General features: G+C 33.5%; 1 long non-coding RNA gene across 1 annotated transcript in view; it reads right to left on the reverse strand.

Moving 5' to 3' along the window:
* Positions 1-25,000, reverse strand: part of LOC135213532 (uncharacterized) — an 81,800-nt gene that overhangs the window by 20,281 nt on the left and 36,519 nt on the right. The window contains exon 2 of the long non-coding RNA XR_010314198.1: positions 20,183-20,325. This is a non-coding gene — a long non-coding RNA (uncharacterized LOC135213532). The remainder of the gene's footprint in view (positions 1-20,182; positions 20,326-25,000) is intronic.

The raw sequence follows: 25,000 nt of genomic DNA on the forward strand, positions 1-25,000 counted from the left end.
TAAAAGACTGACATATTTCCCTACGCGAAAAAATTAGTTACTTCATTAAAATAAATGTAGTGGTATTTACTAATCTGTTTAAATTAAACTACAATAAGCTCTTCCGTCGCACTCTTGGTCAACACCTATCCAAAGACTCTTACTGTATTCATTGCATTTTGTTTGTTTAAGATTTACGAAATCGACAACGTGGAAAGTTAGATTTAAGAGGCCTACTACGTGGTTAGTTAGATTTACGAAACCGACAGCGTGGTAAGTTGAGATTTTTGTAACCGGCAACGCGGTAAGTAAGATTTACGTAACTGACAGCGTGGTAAGTTAAGATTTTTGTAACCGGCAACGTGGTAAGTTAAGATTTACGTAACCGACAACGTGGTAAGTTAAGATTTACGATACTGACAAAGTGGTAAGTTAAGATTTACGAAACCGACAACGTGGTAAGTAAAGATTTGCGAAACCGACAACGTGGTAAGCTAATATTCACGATACCGACAAAGTGGAAAGTTAAGATTTACGAAACCGACAACGCGGTATGGTAAGATTTACGATACCGACGAAGTGGTAAGTTAACATTTACAACGCGGTATGGTAAGATTTACGATACCGACGAAGTGGTTAGTTAACATTTACAACGCGGTACGTACGTATATATACGAGCCAATTAACAAAGCATAACCCATCATCGTATAGCAAATACCACTGATTATAGCTATCAGTTTACCGGTGAATCCTTTGGCTTCATCATTAAGTAATGTTAGGAATATCAGACCCCTTGCCTTCGTAAATCTAGGACCCTACGAATTATTTTCCGAGGCAAAGATATTATCATACACGGATATGAAGAGCATATAATCAAGGAGTGTCGTAAGGAAAGAAGAGACTTTTTATTACATGACAATCAATCACACCAAGACGAACGGCGAGCAATTACTGCGAAGTAAGTAATTATACTCATACCGTGAGTTGTACAAGCTTTGTAACGATAACCGAAGGCAGTCTATTTGTACTGCAGCCTGTTATATCCTCACACGAGAGACACAAGCCACAGTACTCTAATGGCTAATGGAAGATTATTTACGGAAAAATCCCTTCTGTTACCATTACGAATGTCGCTAAGCTCTTTCAATAAAAAAACAAAAAAAACAAGAAGAAGTAATGTAACAGTCATCTGTTTCCCGGTATACGTGGGTGGGTATCCTCGGAAAAATTATGGGTAAATATCTACATCCGTTCACTGATATTGATTCGACTGTCGGCATCAGCGAGCTGGTTCTCCAGTCCGGTAAAAATCAGTGCCATTAAGGTCGAGGTGAAAGATGAATGTTGCATCCTAGGTTTTTCTCCTTTGAAGTCCTTTCATCAGTCTCTGCGTAGGGGGAATTCGATTTCATCCTTCGTTATCTTTCCAAAGGAATCAACCTTTCACCAAAGCAGACCATATTGGGGAAAGAGATAAAAGGCAGAAAATCAGATTTCTGGAAAATGTCTTAGTCATTCTTGCTCTCATTTTCTGGGGAAATAGGTACGCAATGTTCGTAGCCATATTTCTGTACCGCCTATATTGAAATAAAACTTACTTATCATACACACATACATATAAACTATATATATATATATATATATATATATATATATATATATATATATATATATAAATATATATATATATGTATATATAAATGGAAATCTATGTTATGGTATTATTTCTATTATATAAGAGGTATAAAAGTAAGGCTGCGAAGCAGTGAATTTATATAGTATATAATATATATATAGCGTAATGAGGTGATAGGTGATAGTAGGCATATATATATGTGTGTGTGTATATATATATATATATATATATATATATATATATGTATATATATATATATATATATATATAAACATAGATATATATATTATTGTGCATGTATATATATATATATATATATATATATATATATATATATATATATATATATATATATAATATATATATATATATATATATATATATATATATATACATACATATATATATATATATATATATATACATCTATATCTATATATATATATATCATATACATTATATATATATATATATATATATATATATATATACATCGAGCGACAATGTCCTTTAATATCTAATTCGCTCTACCTCGGAATTAATATATAGAGCGAATTAGATATTAAAGGACATTGTAGCTCGATGTATGTATATGAATCACGGTAATGTGGTATACATATATTATATATATATATATATATATATATATATATATATATATATATATATATATATATATATATATATATATATATATATATATATATATATATATATATATATATCTTCACTGCCTGGTAACTTTTCTTATACATTTTGATAGAAGGAATAACAGAAAACAAAGTTTACTTTCCTATCATATATATAAAACATTCTTGATATTTACGTACACATGAATAGCTTAACTTAGGCAGAACTCCCTCTGTATCTGTCTCCGTTTTATATTCATTACTTGGTCAGTGGGAGGGGCTGGCGCCAACAATGCATTTTCTGGCTCCGGTGCCGGTGAGGTTAGATTTCTTTTGGAATTGGCATGGGAAGACCAGTAGGATTTCTATAAAGAAAAGCTATTTGAAATCAAGTGCTCGTTAAAAATCGACTGTAGAGATATTTGATAAAAAAAATTTACTTTTGTTCAGATTTTGGTAATTAAACAAAACCCCGTCAATAATTAAACTGAAGAACCCAAAGGGTTTCTCTCTCTCTCTCTCTCTCTCTATCTCTCTCTCTCTCGTCAACACTTGAATAAATGTTAAAGAAACCTCTGCAGCGCGAACGATACATCAGTGAAAAAATGATTCAATAGTGGACAAAGTAATAAAATCGTAAGTCAGCGACAATTGAAACGATCGCATTAGAAGCAGCGTAACAATATTCACCATTTTATTTGTCGCTTGGGACAATAGGCCAGAACAATTTGTTCTTTTCTTTTGTCCGTGAAAGGCGGTCAACTTTTGTTGTATTCAGCCACATTACCACCTAATGGGAAATGGATCAACGATCACTATACTTTTTATAAGTAATTTTAAAAACTGCAACCAAAGTTATAGCTGTCTGTGAATTATCACTTATCAATTACGTTTCCCTAGAAAAAATGCAACTATTGTTTTTCATCATATATCATTTGCTTATTCATAATCTTTTCATATTTTGTATCTGCTGAATTCATTATCATATTTAAAGATAAAGCTTTATGGATGTATATCTTAATCGATAAGCAAATCAAAACAAGGGATTTTAATAAACATTCGAACTTTATTATATGCTATTAATAACGCATTATACCTAACTTGTCATTTTTAAATGCTGGATTTCAAAAGAAATAAATAAAAAAAGCACAGAGACACAGTTGAGGAAAATATGTTAACGGATATACAGACGATGTGTACAGCACTAAAACGAACATAACATCAGTATATCTTCTTGTATGATTACATAAATATAGCTAACTACAGGCCGAGATTTACTTTCACGCGTTCGTTTATCTTCATGGCCAACGGACATATACTGCAGAGCATTAATTCAGAAACTCGACAACCACGTCACTTCAAGACCAAAAAAGGTCAAAGCGACATTTCATAAGGCGTCTCCCAAACCCCGACAAAAGAAGGGAGTCTTCTTTTTTCTCTTGCCGAGCTTTGATATTTACGTAACGTCCACAAGACCGCCAACGAACGAAGTTGTTGACAAGAATCGGCTTTATCATGAAACGTTGGGTTATCCGTAAAAAAAGATGCGATGGAACCTGAAATGAGCTGTAAAATGCCATTCATATTTTTGTTGTTGTTCGTTTTTTACTTTTGTAGGACCTCAAATCTGGTTACGTAAGCGCGAGCACAAACATACATATACACATGCACACACATACACACGCGCACACACATACATGCGCCTTCACGCATACACGCGCGCACACGCTTACACGCGCGCACATGCATACCCGCACGCTTAGGCTCACAAACGCCCTAAGCGTTCCGGCGGTTAGAGTCAGCTGGCTTTGAAAGCTACGATCTCAAAAGTGATGTTTCCAATTACAGCATTCGCGCAGAGATTGCCAAGGGCAGGATTTTCCCTTTAATGGCTTCTTGTGAATACGTTGTCAATGACGTCTAAATGGCGTACACGTGACTTCAACTGACCTACTTCCGCCCCCCCCCCCCCCCCCCCCCCCCCCCCCCCCTCCCTTTCCATTATATAGTTGGGGACATAAAAAATGCAAGTCTAATTTGAAGTAAATAGCTCTTACAACTGATGTTATTGAATTTTAGCAGCAAAAGGCACGTAAATATACAGAATATCATCCCAGCGTTATTGCAATTTAAAACTAAAAGGTAATAAAACGATAACCGAGACAGTCTACGGCCATAGATACATGACACAGGAAATGGGTTTTGAAGTATTCTTGTCAGTTCGGATAAGCGGTTCACTTACCGCTAATTCAGTTGGACCGAGCAAAGTACAATAAGAGATTCATTAGATGAGCAGTTGTCATTTAGCTGAATATATTGTAATTTGCAATTCACGCTCTGTTCAGTTAAGTGCATAGCCACACTTTAGGCTAGCACTGCGAGAACTTGCATTTGCCACACCTGGTCAAAATGCGTCTTTTGGTCTCAAACGCTCGTCCGCCACCTAAACTATTGGGGGAAATGGGGCGAATGTAGTAAGTTCGGGCACTGTAAAGTCAACCATATGGCCTCTATACATAAGTATTTTTTTTATACGAATGTAAGTACACTTATCATGAATGCTACCTTTAATACCGGTTTTTATATGTTTCGTTAGGCAAATGTACAACTGGTTTCTGTTTTAAATTCCTATCACATGTTCAGGCGTAGACTATGTCTGTCTGTCTGTCTGTTTTTCCTGACTTTTACATAAAGATTTCGCTGGAAATATTCTTTGATCTGGTCCCTGGGGCTATACATAATCAAGTGATTTAATTGGGTCAACAACGACCCACAACCTTTCGTGCTGATTACCAATAACCCTCATGTGTCATCAGGCTTCGTTTATAAAACTCAACTTACAAGGTTTCATTAGCTCTTTAACAAGATTTTTATAATTAAGACCAAGAGGCAAAGTTAATGGAGCTTTATTTGTGCGGAAGCGATTATTAAATCACTGCCTTCATAATGTTTGCCTTTTCATCCGTTGTGTATCACCGTCGGTATAAATATCGATAATGCTGCACTTTCAATATGCAATTCTATAACGGGTTCATAATGTGTGTTTTTTTTTTTTATAATAATAAAATAGCATAATGCCGCAGCCCTTTAAAGAGACAATGTAAGAGGAACCAAGTACTTTTGGACTTTAGGACGCAACCTCCAGCGTGGAATGTGATTTTCAGTAAACACCCAGCATGTTTTTTTTTTTTTTTTTTTTTTTTTTTAGAAATTTTCATGTATTATTTTCTACGAGTCTTTATGTCCGACAAAAAGAGTGACATCCTTATCTGTGGAGTATTTCTAATGATCGAAAAAAAATACAAAAGATGTTCTTAAAAGGGGAAAAAGAACAACGCTTTGATTTTTTTCAACTTTTTTTTTTGTACATAGAAGAAATAAGCGTCTTTAAGAAAACAGCTTCGGTGAAGAATATGAAAAACTTCGCGTTCGCCAGTTTTGATTCAACAATATATAATATATATATATATATATATATATATATATATATATAGATATATATATATATTATTATATAGTATATATATATATATATATATATATATATATATATATATATATATATATATATATATAGATTAGAGAGAGGAGAGAGAGAGAGAGAGAGCGAGAGAGAGGAAGAGAGAGAGAGAGGGAGGAGAGAGAGAGAGAGAGAGAGAGAGAGAGAGAGTGTAGCATAAAAAGAAAATTTCCAGTCAAATTTGCGCCCATAGACTCCTATTCGAGGGTAAACGAATTTTCATGACAGAAAGCAACTTTTGTAGAATTTATTTGTAAACTTTGGGCTTCATTCAGCAAATTTTTTACTTTCTTTTCGGATTCTGGACGATGAATTTTAATTTCCGTTTCCTTTAGGCTTTAGTTTCCTTCTGAGGAAAAATTATCGGACAATTGAATTCATATATAATCTATATATATAATATATATATATATAATATATTATAATATAATATATATATATAAACTAACATACATATATTCTATATATATATATATATAATATATATAATATATATATATAATACATATATAAAATTATATAAATAATATATAAATCTATATCATTATATAGATATATAGATATATTTATATAGAATAACAGGGTGGACTTTCTTTCATTTCTTCCTCAAGTGTATTCTGACAACCGGCCCCCCAGCTGCCAGGCAACCCCCACCCTCCATCAAATACCTCCCACCTTTCATCCTTCGTCCCAACAAATATTCTTGGTTTAGAGGTCTAAAGCTGTTGCTTTGATAAGGAGTACCATAACAATCCACCCAGACACAAAGACCTACTTAATGAAGAAGTTCTATTATTTTGATTTAAAGCGGACATGCCATCGCAACAACCAGCCACTGTCAGATGAAGGCTCGAAGCGCCAACTGAATATTGACGGTGAGCCTTCGAGTCAATTTCCATTGGTACGAGAGGCCTCCAAAAAGTCTTGTTCAGCGCTTCTCTTTGTGGATGGGGTTTCCGCAACGTTGCTTCGATTCAGCGATTCGCCTCTGCTGTTGAAACGTTGAAATCAACGACACTCGTTTATTGAAAAAAAAATAGGCTATACTCAAAAGCCAGATGTATTTTCAAGAAAACGGTTATAGCAAAGAATACAGATGAGCTTTGCGTTTTACATTTTTTATTCAAGATGAATAGAGAGAGAGAGAGAGAGAGAGAGAGAGAGAGAGAGAGAGAGAGAGAGAGAGAGAGAGACCTTAAAAAGAAATTTGCTGGTCCAACTGCTTACGAAAGACATGTAAGGGGGAATTTCACACAGTCCTTTTGGATGGCACGGCGTTCGTTGGAGACGATGAAATATACATATGTACATACATACATACACACACACACACACACACACACACACAAATATATATATATATATATATATATATATATATATATATATATATATATATATATATATATATATATAGGGATTTCCCACGAATTCTCTTTTTTTCTCTCTCTACATGAAGTTTTATAAATTGAAGAAATATATTGGCATGCTGCCCCTGATACCTTCAGATTGGAGACTGTGTCCTTGCAGTGTCAGCACTCGTTTTCTTTTGAACTGGTGCATTGCCATAAATCCAAGGGGATTCGGGAACAGGAGTGGATCTTTCCCTTGAACTAAATTGTTGTCTTTTCTTGGCTATTTCAATTCAATTCTAAATCCCGCCTTCCTTATCGTTCTATGTAGGGAAATGAATCGGTGTCTGCTTTGACCCGTTTCGTCTTTGAAAACGTGAAATAAAAATGTGAGGAATTCGCTCAATATTTACAACTCAACGGCAATAAATCAGGTTCTTTTGCTGACTGGCTTTAGAATGGTCCCTTTGATCATTTTTGTTGAAAATGACAGTAAATCAATTGTTGCATACCACTTTCATAGATCAGGAAAATTCACTCTGGTTACAAGCAATAAACACGATTCACTTATTTAAAAAGCTTACATAATTATTCTTAAAAATTCTCTCTCTCTCTCTCTCTCTCTCTCTCTCTCTCTCTCTCTCTCTCTCTCTCTCTCTCTCTCTCTCCACCTGTAACTGTAGAAGATGAACTACCAAAACCAGAAGTATTCACGGCCTTGGTCTAGAATAATTAATTCTGTGATATCTTAAAATATATATCTTATATTTCTCTGAACTCTTCATTATATATCTTAATTTTGCTTTGCTATTTTTTATTTGAAGATGTAAGTGATTATATTAGAGAGAGAGAGAGAGAGAGAGAGAGAGAGAGAGAGAGAGAGAGAGAGAGAGAGAGAGAGAGAGAGAGAGAGAGAGAGAGAGAGAGAGAGAATTTACCCTATATTATATGATGCGCCCAAAATTCTATATTCTGATACTATACATTGGTCAAGATGAACCCTCGTTTTGCTACTGAATGATATTCCATATCAATTCTTAATATTGATAAAGCTCTTTCCATTTTCAGCGCTACTATTTTAACAGCTGGATTGTAAGCCAACACAATGTTTTGCAAGGACCACTGCGCACAAAACGAATCCTACAACTCCTAACAAGAACTTGACATTGCAACCTCAGCCTTGTTTTGTTATTCAGTCACATGGCCGCACTTGTAATTCTAACTTACACTTTAAATTACGATCTAGTATCATCATTATTGGCAGAATCTAGCATCAGCAATACCTGTTTTCTAGACAGGTATTAAGGCTATTTACGCACAGCATCTATTACATGCACTGCCTATTGTCAGAGTCTATAAGTGAATAGGACGTAGGTTGTTTGTTATGAATAACCTCTAGATGTAAAACCTATGTCTTGTACTTGCACACCACTGGAAGGTAGCTTCAATGAATAACGCTACAATAATAAGGAAACAAAAATTTTTTTTGGAATCCTTTTTCTTATCCAAGGAATCAAACTCTTTCTTGGGGGTTACACTGATTGACTCCACATTCTATCTATAATGCCTTATATTAGTCCTGAAATAGTCTTCAAATCCCTTAATGGTTAAAAAAAAAAAAGCTTAATACAAACTTCTCTATAGATTCGATAGTTCATAATATGTTTATCTTTATCGTTTCCATTACAGAAACTTAATCAAAAGGAAAAGAAAATGTAATTGACGATGCACTAAGAATATAACTGAGGGAGCTGATCTACCAATCATCCTGACCTTATTAGAGACGAAAGGATGACAAGGGATGGCCGCGTTTTTTTTGCAGATTGGTAAAACTGCGTTCATATGGAGGAGTTTGGGCCATACTGTGAAGAGTTAAATAGGACTGTTATGTGTAAGTTTGTAAGACGCTGAATGTCCACGTAGGAAAAATGAGGTGTGTGTGTGTGTGTGTGTGTGTGTGTGTGTGTGTGTGTGTGTGCGTGTGCTAGAGATAAATAATTTCTCCCGAACTGTGAGAAAAAAGTATAAAAAGTAATGGCGATCTAATTATGGAAATGAAAGCAGGAAAGAAGAAGCTGAATTTTCTGTGGTTTCCCCTTCTTTTAATTTGCTTTCTTTTCTTGACCCCTTTTCTTGTGTACATAATTAATTTTCCCCTTTGCGGTACGTGTTCTTGTTTATTTCTTTCTTGATCCGCAATAGTGTACAATACGATGCTGATTTCTTTTATATTATTTACTTTTTAATTAAAGCAAGGCTTTTTAAGAATTGTATATTGGAACATATATATAAAACATTTCTGGAATGTGAGCGCAATATATATTGACGTAAATGTATGGATAATAAAACGTATGAATTTGTACTAATAGCGCATAATAATTTTGGTAACATTTTACTGTGAAAAACAAACCTCGCTATTTTCATTTTGCGGGTATTCTTTCAAAACGATACTGATTTTAACTTCCAGTCTTAATCTAAGCTAAAACAGGTAAAGATATTATATGATATGAAAGAAAATAAGAACCAAGAGAACAATTGTAATTCATTGTTACATCATTCTACAATATCTTTTCGCTAAACGTATCCACTTTGAGAATCACTGATCGGAAACTCCCCGATTTTGCAAGACTTTTTAAACCAGGAGAAGAATGTCGACTGCTTGCTTATTTATATGACACGGGCACACCATGGGCATTAATACTTGAGAAAACTATTCATGTATAGAAATAGCTAGTGTTCAAATATAATAATTTCTTAACAGTTAGTTTTTTAAACGTAATCTCTCTCTCTCTCTCTCTCTCTCTCTCTCTGTCTCTCTCTCTCTCTTTCTCCCTTTACATATTTACTTATATATACTATATATATATATATATATATATATATATATATATATATATATATATATATATATATATATATATATATATATATATATATATGTATATATATATATATATATATATATATATATATATATATATATATATATATATATATATATATATATATAATAAAAGTATAATCCACGGGGGAAAATAAACAACGGAGTTTCCGCAAGATCTTTCCATTTCACGTTCAACGTCGAAAGATCTTGTGGAAACTCCGTTGTTTATTTTCCCTCGTGGCTTATACCTTTATTTATGGATTTATCACGTTCCAAACTTTCATGATTCAGTTATACATATATATATATATATATATATATATAGACTATATATATATATATATATATATATATATATATATATATATATATCATATATATTATATATATATAAATATATATATATACATATATATATATATATATATATATATATATATATATCGAAGTAACAATAAATTATTTTTATATAACATATGGTTGGGATAATCCATTTTTTATTAAAAAACACTTGTGGTAAAAAAAAAAACAGTATATTAAAGGGAATAAATCCAGCTTACGAATTTTTTTCCTTTAATTATATGAACATTACCCATAAAATGAAATGAAATGCCTGAGGACTTCTTCCATTTCCCTGTAGGAACACCCCTTAGGTTACAGCCGCTGGTGCACCAATTCTATTTTCTCAGGGTAAAGATACGCGTTGCATGACCCGAGCTGGGTTCGGTTCGCATTACGTCTCGGGAAAAATTGTTGTTGGTGTAAAGGCGATTCTCCTTCCATTTCCTGGTGGGAAAATGGGCCTCGTATAACAAGGACTCCGTTGGGACCAGTGTGTCTCTTGAGCGTGGATATTTAAAAAAAAAGAGAAAAAATTGCATTGCATTTCCAAGCATTGGAAGTTGTGAAGCTTGATAGGTATTGTATCTTATTCTGAGATGTTTTATCTGAATATTTCGTTTGCTATCTTTGAAATCACATATAAAATTTGCTGAGAAATCTATGTTTTATAATAGAATATTATTTAGAATTAGTGTTAATGTTAATTGTGTTTTATAATAGAAAATTATTTAGAATTAGTGTTAATGTTAATTGTATATGAAAATAAAGGAAAGTGCCCTGGAGATAGATCAAGAACTTAACCTTACCAGAGAGAACTAAATATTTGTTATAACGGCCTATTACTGAAGATAAGTATGACAGAATATTATAGGTTACTGTTCGATATTTCTCACGGATATACATTTTTCATCCAGACTATGAGAACAACCGAGTATTCATATTAGTACAATATTGTCTTAGCTTTCGAAATATGAATGTTTCGTAACTGTGAACATTCTTGTCTAAGCCATATTGTGATAATTACAATAGAGAATAGAGACACTGCAGTTAGCGGGAAGAAGAAGAAGAAGAAGAAGAAGAAGAAGAAGAAGAAGAAGAAGAAGATGATGATGATGAAGACGATCTGGGTTCCGCAATTTTCTTCTTAGACTTATATTCAAGATTTCGTTTGGTTCATCTTCGTTTCATGGTACAAAGAGATTATTTAGGGCTATGTATTAAAGGCAGACGATAGCATGAAATTTAATTACATTTATTGTGTCGCGTCGTCCATATTATTATCATAATAACTCATGACTCGAAACCTCTTTACCGCATAGCAAGCATTAGTTTAGATATTTTTCCGATATAAACGAAACCTGTGACGAGAAATATCAAACAATAAAGAACATTTCGTATTTTCCTATATATTAATCTTATTACATAAAACGAAGGGGATTAACCGGTTCGACATTTCTGAGGATAGTTTACTGGGAATTTAATGGATACCTTATTGAAAATAAAAAACGAAATGCAAAACCATCATGTCCGCAAATAAAAGGATAGAGGCACAGAGACGACTTGCATTTATGTCCGAAATCTGCATTGCAGATGGTGCGAGCAATTGCCCATCGAGGAAAGATGCATCGTGGCATTTATTGCAGAAGTTTATATCCCATTTCATCTCCGGCGGAACTTTATGGCCTCATCACAACTTGCCTCAGGTATCACTCGGCTCAGCTTCTAATACGAGATGGAAAATGAAATATGTCATTGGAAATTGAAATCGTCGTCCGGATTTCAAAATATACAACTGTGTGGCTAGGTATGCAGTATACATCTTAAAATTGGGGTTGGTAATATGAATTGAAACTCATACATGAACATGGAATAAGCGAAAATTAAGTGCGACAAGTCAATATGCTTATCGTTAAAATACTATCTACCTGAATAAAAAAAATAGTAACACAAGTAACGAACATTTTCTTCGGTGGCAATAAGGTCTCGTCATTCAATGATTCACATTTTTCGACCCTTTGATGAAAGAAAAATGGTACACAGAAAAAGCTCCTAAAATAACGTTTCGTGAAAGTTAAGTGAAATAAAAGGACTTGGAAACCGTAATAGAAGCTTCCCAGCAAAATTAATCTTCTCTTTGGTTTCGCTTCGTTCCAGTTCCCTCAGCCTTTCCAGGCGAGACAGGGGAACGACATTCATAGCGTCCCTAAAGGACAGGTAACCTCTGTCCAGGAATGAAAAGGTTAAAGTCTTCTTGCCGTTTGTTGGTTTCGGAACCATATATAAATGACCGAATCATGTCTATTCGAAATAGAAGCATGAAGTCTTAAAATAAGAAATCTCAATAAATACAGAGAATAAATTACATTGCTGCTTAATTCCAAAGAGATAACTGAAACTTAAGTGATGTTGAATTTCAATAAATCCAAAACAACGCACTGGCGATATTCACCTCAAGTGTACTTGAATAAAGAAAGCAAGGAAAGCAAGTAAAGAGTTTTGAAAGATTTATTATCCTATAAACCTCGTCGGCACCCGAGCGCTACAATGTATTTTTATTGGAGATTACCATTTTGTCTTCCATGTCAAAGAGGTAAATGAAATGCCACAAGCAAAATGCTTTCACAAACGGCAGGCAAAATGAACCTTTTCGAGATGACAGGTCATTCCTGCCCAGAGGTTACCTGTCTTTCAATGACGCGATGAATGTCGTTCCCCTGTCCCGCCTGGAAAGGCTTCAGGAACTGGAACAAAGGGAACGGGAGCCTCTTATTCTAGAAACGAAGGGGAGGATTAATTGTCCTGGAAAGCTTTTATTGCGGTTTCCAAGTCCTTTTGTTTGAATTAACTTTTGCAAAATGTTATTTTAGGGACATAGGGTTTTTTTTTATAATTTTTCTTTCATTAGAGAGTCGAGAAATGTGGATTAACGAAAAGGATAATGAGACCTCTTTACCAGTGAAACCAATAGTCATTATTGGCCTTCCAAACGATGTATATTAAATCCAAGAAATACATTCTAATGTAATATGTCTTAACATCACGCTTCAATTTATCTTAATACATAGTCCTATATGCATGAGTTGTAATTTCAATTCCTAAACACCAATATTAAGAAGCCTTGCCTAGCCACACAGTTTCATCTTGAAATCCGGACGACGCTTTCAATTTCCAATGACATATTTCATTTTCCATCTCGTATTAGAAGCTGAGCCGAGTGATGCCTGTGGCAAGTTGTGATGAGGCCATAAAGTTCCGCCGGAGATGAAATCGGATATAAACTTCTGCAATAAATGCCACGATGCATCTTTCCTTGATGGGCAATTGCTCGCACCATCTGCAATGCAGATTTCGGACTTGAATGCAAGCCGTCTTTGTTCCTCTACGCTTTTATTTGTCGACATGATGGTTTTGCAAGTCGTTTTTATTTTCAATTAGGAATCTTTAATCAAAATAATATCATACCCCGAGTACACTACCAATAGAAATGTAAAATCAGTTAAACGTTTCTATTCGATGTAATCATATTAATATACAAGGAAATGCGAGGTCTGTCTTCTTATGTCATATATCTAGTGAAAGATCTCACTCATCTTAAACTATAAACAAAACAATCCTTCTGCAGCAAAAGACATGTCAACATTCATTACTTTGTATATAAGAAATATGCACGACAGGGTTGACCTTCAAAACCATCGAACAGCAAACATCTAAAATCCACCCAATTCTATATATATATATATATATATATATATATATATATATATATATATATATATATATAATATATATATATATATATACATATATTATATATATATATATATATAAATTGGGTGGATTTTAGATGTATATATATATATATATATATATATATATATATATATATATATATAATAGTTTTGCTTGCTGCAAATGCTTACACAAATACACACACACACACACACACACACACACACACACACACACACACACACACACATATATATATAATATATATATATATATATATATATATATATATATATATATATATATATATATATGCTAGTTCTGAAATAACGTAAAACTTTTTGTCTCAAATACTAGAGCACAAGTAATGTCAAAATCGATAATTCTTTAACTTGGGTTTGCGTAGTACACTGAAAGGTAGCTATATATATAAATATATAATCGTACATAAATAAAATAGAAATATATAATACCTATTCTTTACATGTGTGTATATAAATTTTGTAACTCGAAACCTTGCCTTTTAGTGTAAAAAGAAACTATGTTTGTACCATATGACTAATGATAATCTTGCTGCAGCTAATTTATTCGTGACGTTTCCATATCCACAAGAAGTAAGCTACGGTCAACCGATTTATATCGAATTCACTTCGTCTTTGTAATAACCTACATGAAAAGTTATTACACAAGTGCTTCTACCCTGACCAGGATTCGAATATATGATTTTTAGGGTGAAGCTGACTTAGACATACCTGCCTACCCCTACCCATACTCTCCTCTTATGGCGCTGACGAGTACATTTCAATTCTAAGATACGAACCTGAATTTCTACGCTAGCAATGACCAAACTGTATATAGATACACACACACACAACACACACACACACACACACACACACACACACACACATATATATATATATATATATATATATATATATATATATATATATATATATATATATATATATATATATATATATATATATATACATACACACGAAGCGGTGGCCATGGAAGGGTAGAACCTCTTAGTTTTTCAGCAAGTCTCCAGGGATGACATTGTAAAACTCGTTCGCTACTCTTATTTCATCTTTAAGGACTGGGATATAGTAATCCATGGACACTAAAATCGTGCCTGATCAGCAGGACAAATCGACGTTATATAAGTCATTCCAGTAGCGCGAGTCTTTTCAAATAAATAGGATTTTAAATTACTTCCTCTTTACCACTTTCATTTCTATTTATTTTTCTGGCTTGCAATCTGTACTCCAAGCTATACTATTCTGCCTATGCCATTTTCACACTACTGGAAATTACTTCAACACTTCACGGAATCAAGTTTATGAAAAAAGAAGAAAAAAAAAAAACAATGTCTGGAGTGATCTCTTTAAATTACGAAGGACAGTAGTGTAGGAACTGAGAAGGGGGCGGTGCTAATAATTTATCTTCTTGTGCCGTTAACCAGACAAAAAACTTTAACCTAGGTCGAAGCGAAATGAAGAACCCGTGTCCCACTTTTTCGTGACATTTGGGTGAAGGTTTGGCTGTCACCTGCTCACTGAATGTATGTCTTAATCTTTTGAAGTTTCACAATAATACGGATTAACAATGAATGTTCACAGTTACAAGACATGACAAATTTCGAACGCTATGCAAATATTGTAAGAGTATGGACTCATCGCTTGAGTTCGTAGTGAAGATGAAAAATGTATATCCAACTTTTTGCAATACCTTCCTTACATAACAGGACGCTATAGCGGATAATGTTTTAAGTGTTCTGAGGCAGTCTTAAACCTTCGTCATATCAACGGGGCACTTTCCTTTCTCTTCATATGAAATTTACACAAACACTCTAATTATAAAATTTTCCTGTTATACGGCATACAGTTTTTTTTTCATGATAAATAGTATAATGTGATTTCAAAAGATATGTGTTAGAAAATTTATTCCATTTCAAAGGAAATGTGCAGATAAAACATTCCAGAATCAGATACAATACCTATCAAGCTTCACAGCCTCCAATGCTTACACATGCAACACAATCCCTTTTTCTTTTTTTCTTTTTTATCCAAGCACAAGAGAAACACTGGTTCCAATGGAGCCCCTGTTATACGAGGCCCACTTTCCCACCAGGAAATGGAAGGAGAATCGCCTTTACACCAACAACAATTTTTCCCGAGACGTAATGCAAATCGAACCCAGCTCGGGTCATGCAAGGCGCATCTACGCCGCCGTGAGAAAAATGGCATTGGTGCGGCAGCGGCTGTAACCTAAGGGCTGTTCCTACAGGGAAATGAAAGAAGTCCTCAGCCATTTCATTTCATGTTGTAGGTAAACTTCACATGAGTAAAGAAAGAGCATTTCATAAACTTGATTCCCTCCCTTTAGTATGTTTTAATTAAGATGAAAAAAGGGCATTCAAATATGTCATATAATAACGATTGATTTTTACCTTCTTACCTCTGACGATATAATATTGTAACGAGAACTTTTATTATTCTTATTGCAATACCTACACAAACATCAGCGACTAACAGAGAGCTGGAAAATAAAATAACATCATTTAATCTTTGAAAAAAAATTAGTGAAAATGATATTTCAAGTCAAGGTGATTACGTAACGTAGAGAATCCAGAGCGTGGAATAAACTGTAAATGCTTCTCTTTCAGAAAACAAATTGACAACGAGACGGTGATTAAAAAAATAAATGATTCCCACAAATGAATGTGGGAAGAAACAAATGTGTTAAATGGGGACCTGCAGGTATTATGTGGCGAACCATCGCCCACATCACATCCATCCCCTAGAAGATGGGAGGGACAGGACTCTCCCCCCATCCAGTCAACGAACCCGTTGCTGACGTCATCCCTAATAAATTAGGAGTGTTATTTTACCTTGTGGTGTAGAGGAACAGATTTTGAGATAGAAGTTTAAAATAGTATCACAAACTTTATTTTACTGCCTCGGATATGGCAATTAAGTGTAACTTCCATTCCTCGTGAACTATATAAAATAAATAAACGCTTACATGAAGTAACTTATCAACATGAATCACTTTTTTGTCAAAATCTATGATGCCTTATTAAAGCGATTTTGATTATCCCCCATCAAAATATATTGCGTAATTAAAGTGATTATCCCCCATCAAAATAAATATGCATTACTGAAATAGATGACATTAAATTCAAGAAATTAATTCTTAATTACAAAAGATGTTTCCGTCATAAACAGATTGTAATCAATTGGACACCAGTAATTTTACTCATTGCTTTCAATTTCCTCTGCATCTGCTTTTCTCGATAAGTTATGGAAAATCTTTCATATGTCAATCATTTATTATTTTACTGATAACTAGTCAAGTGTTGATGGTAATACAACGATTGAAACAGAAAATATGAACAGGCTTTGCAATTCTATTTTCAGTAAGAAGCAAGTGATAAGTTCATTGTTCAATATCTTCACAATCATAAGTCAAGGTCTCTTAGTAGGTACCCCATTTATGTTCACCGTGATGTGAAGACTTTCAAGAGTGAAATTCAATTGATACAAGAATAATTGACAGGTACCATCATCGTAAGTGATAATGATAACCATTGATGGTGAGATATGTCTGTCAGTCTGTATGTCTGCTTCTTACTTCACTATAATTCCCTAGATTATTGACTTATGAACTTTTTTTCCAAAATAAAAACATTTCATTAAAGTTAAGTATATTCTCATTTGAATTATATTTTTTTTAATAGAAGGCTAAGAATAATTTCCATTACATCAAGATTCGGGTGAAGGATCTATATAAGTTCCTGTACGGTGTGGATACTATTTTTTTAAGAAAATTCATACAGCTAACGCAATTAATGAGTAATAAGGTTTTCATGACGAAATTAAAATATTTTTGTCTGACGATTACCATGAGAAGCGGGCCTTTGTCGAGAGATTATATATATAAAAACGGAAAATACTGACTCGGGGTTGCAAATGTGTCACGCAGTAACGATTACTTGAAATAAAAAAGATATATCTAAAGCTGATAATGAAATAATCTTATTAGTCCTTATAGTGTTTATTTAATAAAGTCCCATAATTTTAATTGCAATGCTTGTAATGTTTCCATTATTATATATATATAAAAGTCAGCTTGGTGATTCAGTGTATAATCTTAGATTGAAAATAACCCACGCACTCAGAAATACTGACATGACGCCTGTGTACAAAATATTAAAAAATAAACAAAATAGGATAAATCAGAGAAAACGGTTACAAAATTTTTTTCACGTTTTAAAAAGTCTCAAAAAATTTAGAATAAAAAAATATAACAAAGTTTATCAGTTATTCCAATAGCATACTTCCTTTTATTTCAATTCTTCTTGTCATCCACTGCATGCAATGGTTACTAAAACTGGTTGAGAAAATGACAGCTGAACGAATTGCGTAATGCGACTTCATTTATGATATGAGTTACTTCTTTTCATCATAATCGCATCAGTATCACCATAAATAGTGACTTTTGAAAAATAAATGAAGTATTCTGATCCATGTAAATATAACATTATGGACTGGTTAATGTTAACTAGAACTATTAATTTTCTCGCTGCATAAAGTTGTTTTATCAAAATAATCTTATATGACTGTTGTTAGCTTAAATTTGGGATAACTTTGAGGATTTTTCTTTGTATAAGCAACAATTATAACGAATAGTGATTCTTATCTATTACTCTCCCAAACTAAAGGAGCATTCCTTATACAAACTGAATAACTTTTGTAAGTCACTTAACTTATATCATCTATATTATACGTTGGTTAATTACAGAGCTACACGATAATTCGGGCGGTAAGAAACGGTTGCTTCATATAATGATAGTGTTGAATTTAATCCTGACCTGGATGCACTAAAGAATTTACCCGACTCTGTTCGTGTCTGCCCTTCCATCTACTTGTTTCTGCCCCCACCAGTACCTACACATATACACGTACAGACACACACACACACACACACACACACCTAGCAAGGGTTCTACGAAGAGAAGGAAGGTGCTGCTGCTTGCAAAGGGTGCATATTCATGAATGGTCGTTTGGGTTAGAGTTATTTGCTTTCACTTCCGTCGCTTGCATTTAATAACTGACCTCACAAATACCATAAAAAAAAAAATAGAAATTTCATGAATCGTGTCATGACGAGGCTTTGCATTTAAAAACGTCATTTACGACACAGATTTCCCTCTGATTTCTAGATGAGAATTTTATAATTTCGAGGGCAATAGCCTTGTGAAATCGTCAAACGCCAAACACTTCACAACATTATAAGGTCCTTCATGAACGCAAGAACCGGGACGCATATTCCCGAACTGTAAACGAGTAATTTCATTTTGTTTATTCCGTATTGTAATAAATTATTTTTACTTAGATTAAGAAACTGGCACACATGCACATATGTGGCTTTTCATGTGCCTATAATTAAAAAAAAAACAGATACTAGTGACAAAGAATTATAAATACGTGATGATCAAAGGTATCGCGGCTTAAAGTAAATTGCACATTTTTTTGAGGAATATAAAGAATATATTTTTAGTATGAATGCTGATTTAATATTGAAAAGAAGTGAAAATCAACAAGAAAACTCTGTAGATAGTGTAGTTTGTAAAGATACAAGAAACGTATATTGAGAATTGAAAGCACAATTTTTGTTTCTACAAATGAAAACTGCTCAATTTAATGGATGTTCTAAAGTGAGTTAAAAGCAGAAAAAAACGAGCGATCAACTGTGGTTAATAAGAATATGCTAAACTACTTTTAGTTCAGGTTTTCCAGTAGAATTTGAAAACAATACTGGAGCAAAGATAGTTCAAAGCTACTACGAGAGCAGCGAAGCCGAGGAAAAAAAAAATCGTCCCTTGATAAGTATTGAAAAGTAAATAGTACGATGCTGAATAATCGCTATGATTTAGGCAAAACAGACAACAACTCTGTTACTTGATTAAATAAGACTTCATTAAAAATTTCCTTTGTCGAAAAGAGCACCCTCAGTAAATTAATTTCTTAGAAGGTAAACGTTTGTTTAAATTAAGAAGCATAATGACCACTTATGATGTTTAATAAAATTAGGACAACTTACCTTGGCGTAATTGCTGAAATAACTCTTGCATGACGTACGATGTTTGCAGTCTCGATACTCTGTTTATTGTACGGTCTGGATGAGCATTAGTTTTTTTTTTTTTACTTGCTTTAATGATGCTCCAGAGAACGTCGTTTAGGCACCTGTAAATTAGAATATAATGATAATGTTAAAAATTTAATAATAAATACCCTGTAATTAATGGAAGCAAAGTTATTAACAAATTAACTTTTAGGAAATTTGATCGTTAGTAAAAAACTGAATTAAAGTAGCTTAATACTTTTGGAAATCTGCATGAGTAACTATGAATACTGAGCGTATTACAACAACCAAATCATCATAGGTTATTCATTTTCACTAAAATAACGCGACAAACATCTGTATTTCCTAGATAAATATCCGTTAAAATTCAAAGACTTTCAGGTTACATTATCTTTCTTTTAATCACTTTAATTCTTGTCTACTTGCCGGACATGGGGTTTTCCTTGAAATGTTCACAACGATGAATATTTCAAGAAGAAATAATAATAATAATTCAATAATAATAATTAATAATTAGAATTAAATAATAATAAATAATAATAATAATAATAATAATAATAATAATAATAATAATAATAATAATAATAATAATAATAATAATATCCTTTATTTCAGCTCAGGGCCATATACATGGAATATACAGAATACGGACAGTAACATACACAATCTGGATACATGAGACTACGTGATAAGAAAAAAAAAAGAATAATCGGCACTTATCCACAAAATAGCTGAGGTAGCATAAAAGATAGTAATCATAATACTGGTAATAACAGTATAATATTGGTGAGAAAAAAAAAGGCATTGAGAGTTATAACAGTTAGTACACAGATTATATAACTTAAATTTCAACTAGAGACCTTGGGTGCTGACAGTAGTCAGGTCCAGAGAGCTAAATACGAAAATGGAATGTAAAAAAAACTAACTTGATAGTATTCACAGTAATAATGAAAAAGTAAAATATCAGCAGTAAATATAATAATAATGACAGAATCTGCAGATGACATCTTGCCAATACAGAGATTAAGTCCTTTAGGGGACAAATTTTCCCATTTTTCATGCAATTTAGATCTTCTTCTTGCTTCACTCCTTAGGATGCTTTGTATGAGCGAGTTGCTGCTGTTCCTCACTCGGGTTACCAGACTGGACATTGTTCGCCTTACAATGATTTTTAAATTGTCCAGGTGGTTTTCTATGAACATCTGTGTGGGGGAGTGGTAGCGGGGAGTGTTTGTGAGGTGTCTCAAAATGTCATTGTGCACAACAGTGATACGTCTCATGATCTCTCGGGTACAGTTCGTCCAGAGGGAACACCCATAGATACTGTAGCAGCATGAGCGGAAGAGCAGCAGTTTCACGTCTCGGTGACAGAAGGCAAACCTCCTTGCAATCATGTTGCCAGTTGCACATAGCTTACGACGCCTCTGTTCAATGCCTGCCGTATCTTTTAGGTCGTCGGTAATAATGTGAGAAATAAAGTCATACATGCATTTGCACAAATAAAAAAAAAAAACTAATGCTTTAATTAAATATATTTCATTTCTTTAGTCTGGTTATTGATTGAAACGTTAAGCGATTTTTAGACCCGCTGAATGTTTTTTAATATATATCTAAATATAGGGCATTCTACTAAGAGGAAAGAGAGAGAGAGAGAGAGAGAGAGAGAGAGAGAGAGAGAGAGAGAAAGAGAGAGAGAGAGAACATTTTTTTTAATACGAAAATATTAATACCGGAAAACCGAAATATGTTTCTATGACTGAATATACCGAAGTGATTTCCTTCCAGCGTAAAAATCGATGAACTCAGTTACTGAATCTGTTTGTTTGTTATTCGTGGCTGGATGAGTTTACATCTGTGTCAGGGGGAGTTTTGTCAAACAGTTGTTTCGATCAGCGAAAACTCAAAGCGAAAATCATATTTGAAACTGCTGCTCGTTGTCGGCGGGAAGCCAGCCCTGATATTTTAGGCTGCAAAATGACTACATTTTTTTCCCCCAAACCACAACACGGTTCTGCCCAAAAAAAACATTCTTTGTAGTCTGGAATGTATATTGGCTTCGTTATGCTTACTTAATCTAAAATCTGTATGCTTGTTTACATTCCTACATACAGGCATACATACTTATACACACACACACACACACACACACACACACACACATATATATATATATATATATATATATATATATATATATATATATATATATATATATATATATATATATATATTATTATACTATATAAGAAAAAGTATGACTACACAATATATATAGTGCTCTCGTAAATGTCACAGACGGACCTATATGCACAATATTGTAAAATATAAAAATTCACGAGTGACTAAATAACTGCTGAACAAAGGTATACAATTTTTTTCAGTTTTATATGGTATTCGCTTTTTACCCAAGGCGTTGCTAAATGTTCTTTTTCTTCATTGTTATCAACAGATCATTAGCAAATCAAAACAGATGAATTTTAGAGTGTCGACATTTTACATCTATATGAGAACAAGCTATCTTTTCAGCCCTTACATTACGGTATACAGCAACTAAAATCTCTTCACACATTGTTAATAAAATGGCATCGGAACATACATATCTTTTCTTCACCGTAAATTACAGTTACATTATGTTGCTAGATCGTCCCATTGCTTTCTCCGCAGCTTTAACATGACCAAAGATTCATTTCTTCTCCACATATTCTCCACCCGTTTCATTTACTTTTACTTTTCTTACTCCAAATCATTTCAGTTTGCTTAATAATTTCGGAGTGGACCTTCGTGATTCGCAATTAACGTTTGGCAAGAACTGCAACTTCGAGTCATTATCGGTATCTCTGTTGAGCATCTATCTTGGCAGATTCAAGTGATAGCAAAAGTAGAACATACATTTGCATGTAGTGTTCAATCTTCCATCTTATACGAAGCTTTACTGGATATTTATTATCTGCTAAGCCGATTTTGACATATTCCAAAGACAATTTAATTTACGGATAATATATAAATGTTGATAAATACTTTATATTTCTGCCATCTGTTCATTCTCTGTTAACAAAAACATCTATTCCGTGAAATGCAAAACTCCACGGGGGTTACTCTCCTCGTTTCTTGCTGGCAAGTTTCACTTTTATTTACGTTCATACAATATATATATATGCAAGTGACGTGTTTTATTCTTCATGAGAAGCTCCTTGGCTAGTCCGGCAATGAGATTAGCCAGAAGCAAAGGGGAAGACGTGGAGGATGATAATTAAATGAGAAACAGAGGAGAAGAGTGGTTCTAGAAGAGGAGTGGTAATGAGCTTCCAAGAGTCTTGCTTTCATCATGGACACAAAGGGGATAGTGCTCTGCCTTTGTCGTTGAGTCGCAGCTACAGAAAGGCAGAATCTTATTTTGCATCCTCAACCCGAATTATAATTCTTTGGGTGATAAATAATTATTTCATTCGCGGTATAAATAAATGACATGAATTTATTACGACTGAGTGAATTCCTGTCATCAATTTATCCTCTGAATCAACTAAGGAATTTATTAAACATTACGATTTTTTTATCTTCTAATTTTTTTCAAAGTAGAGTTCACCGATAACACTGTAAAGGAAAAAATATTCTTTGTTCCTCAGTGGTGATACTTAACCTGAAGGACATTTAAGTAATATATTTACTTACTGAGCCATAATGTTTCTCCACACGTAAAGTACTTACGTCATATTACAGAACGACCTAGCGTAACGTAAATCAGATAAAACCATATTTACTTTCTTTTTCTATTTTTGTAATTCACGATTGAATTCGTTTTCTTGAATTCTTACAATGCATGACGGCTGTAGATAATTGTAAAGCATGACAGTGTATATATCCACAATAGGTACACCATAAGTACAAGAAAATAACGTTGATGTAAAAAGATTACGGAGCAGAAGCCTTGAAAACTATCCAAAATAATACCAAGAAATATTGATGGAAAAGTGCTATTTTTTATATTCTCCCATCGTGTCATGAGTAAATAAAAAAAAATTGCATGCAATATTGCCTACTGATTCATATATTAGAGATAGTTTTTCTTTTGTATTTATTATTGCTAACAATTAATTTTCCTGTAATCGCATTTGCAAAGATTTTCATTGACGATCTTAATTACAAAGCTTAAACTAGAAATAAGGCAGTTATAAACAATAGGTTTCATTTACACCTCAAGACTGGTGAAGACATTGAATTATCTTTGCTCTTCCCTATTAGCTGAATACAGATGAACCGACTTTCCTTCATTCTTCTTCAAGATGCAAATCGATGGATTTGTTTCTTCATAAAGCAATAAAGAATGGACCCAGCAGGCACTATATCTTATCTAAACTGACCTTTTCATGCCTATCATTGATTTCCTCGTTTCCTGTCTATAAGCCCTCAAAGATATAAACGATTTCGAAATGGTCGACCTTTCTCCCCCAACCTATCCACGAATATACGAATACTGTGGAATCCGAGCAAAGCGATTTCATCCTGGGAGCGCCTGTATCCCAACAGGACACAACCCCAAAACGGTTTCTTCGGCGGCAGTAAAAGCACCGACCCCCTTAATTCCTGAGACGATAAGAGTTGGGGAATGGAAGATCTGCCGTGTGGGAATGGCGTGGAATTTCAGTCTCTTCGAAGCTGCAAAGCATTCTTTCCTCATTTATATTTTGGGGTATCGTAATTTTTCTCCTTTTCTTCTAGAGCAGATTACGTAAAATCAAACAAAAATTTTCATTTAATTGGTTGGTGCTTCATAATAAA

The sequence above is a fragment of the Macrobrachium nipponense genome, chromosome 11 (assembly GCF_015104395.2).
Source record: "Macrobrachium nipponense isolate FS-2020 chromosome 11, ASM1510439v2, whole genome shotgun sequence".
Lineage (NCBI taxonomy): Eukaryota > Metazoa > Arthropoda > Malacostraca > Decapoda > Palaemonidae > Macrobrachium > Macrobrachium nipponense.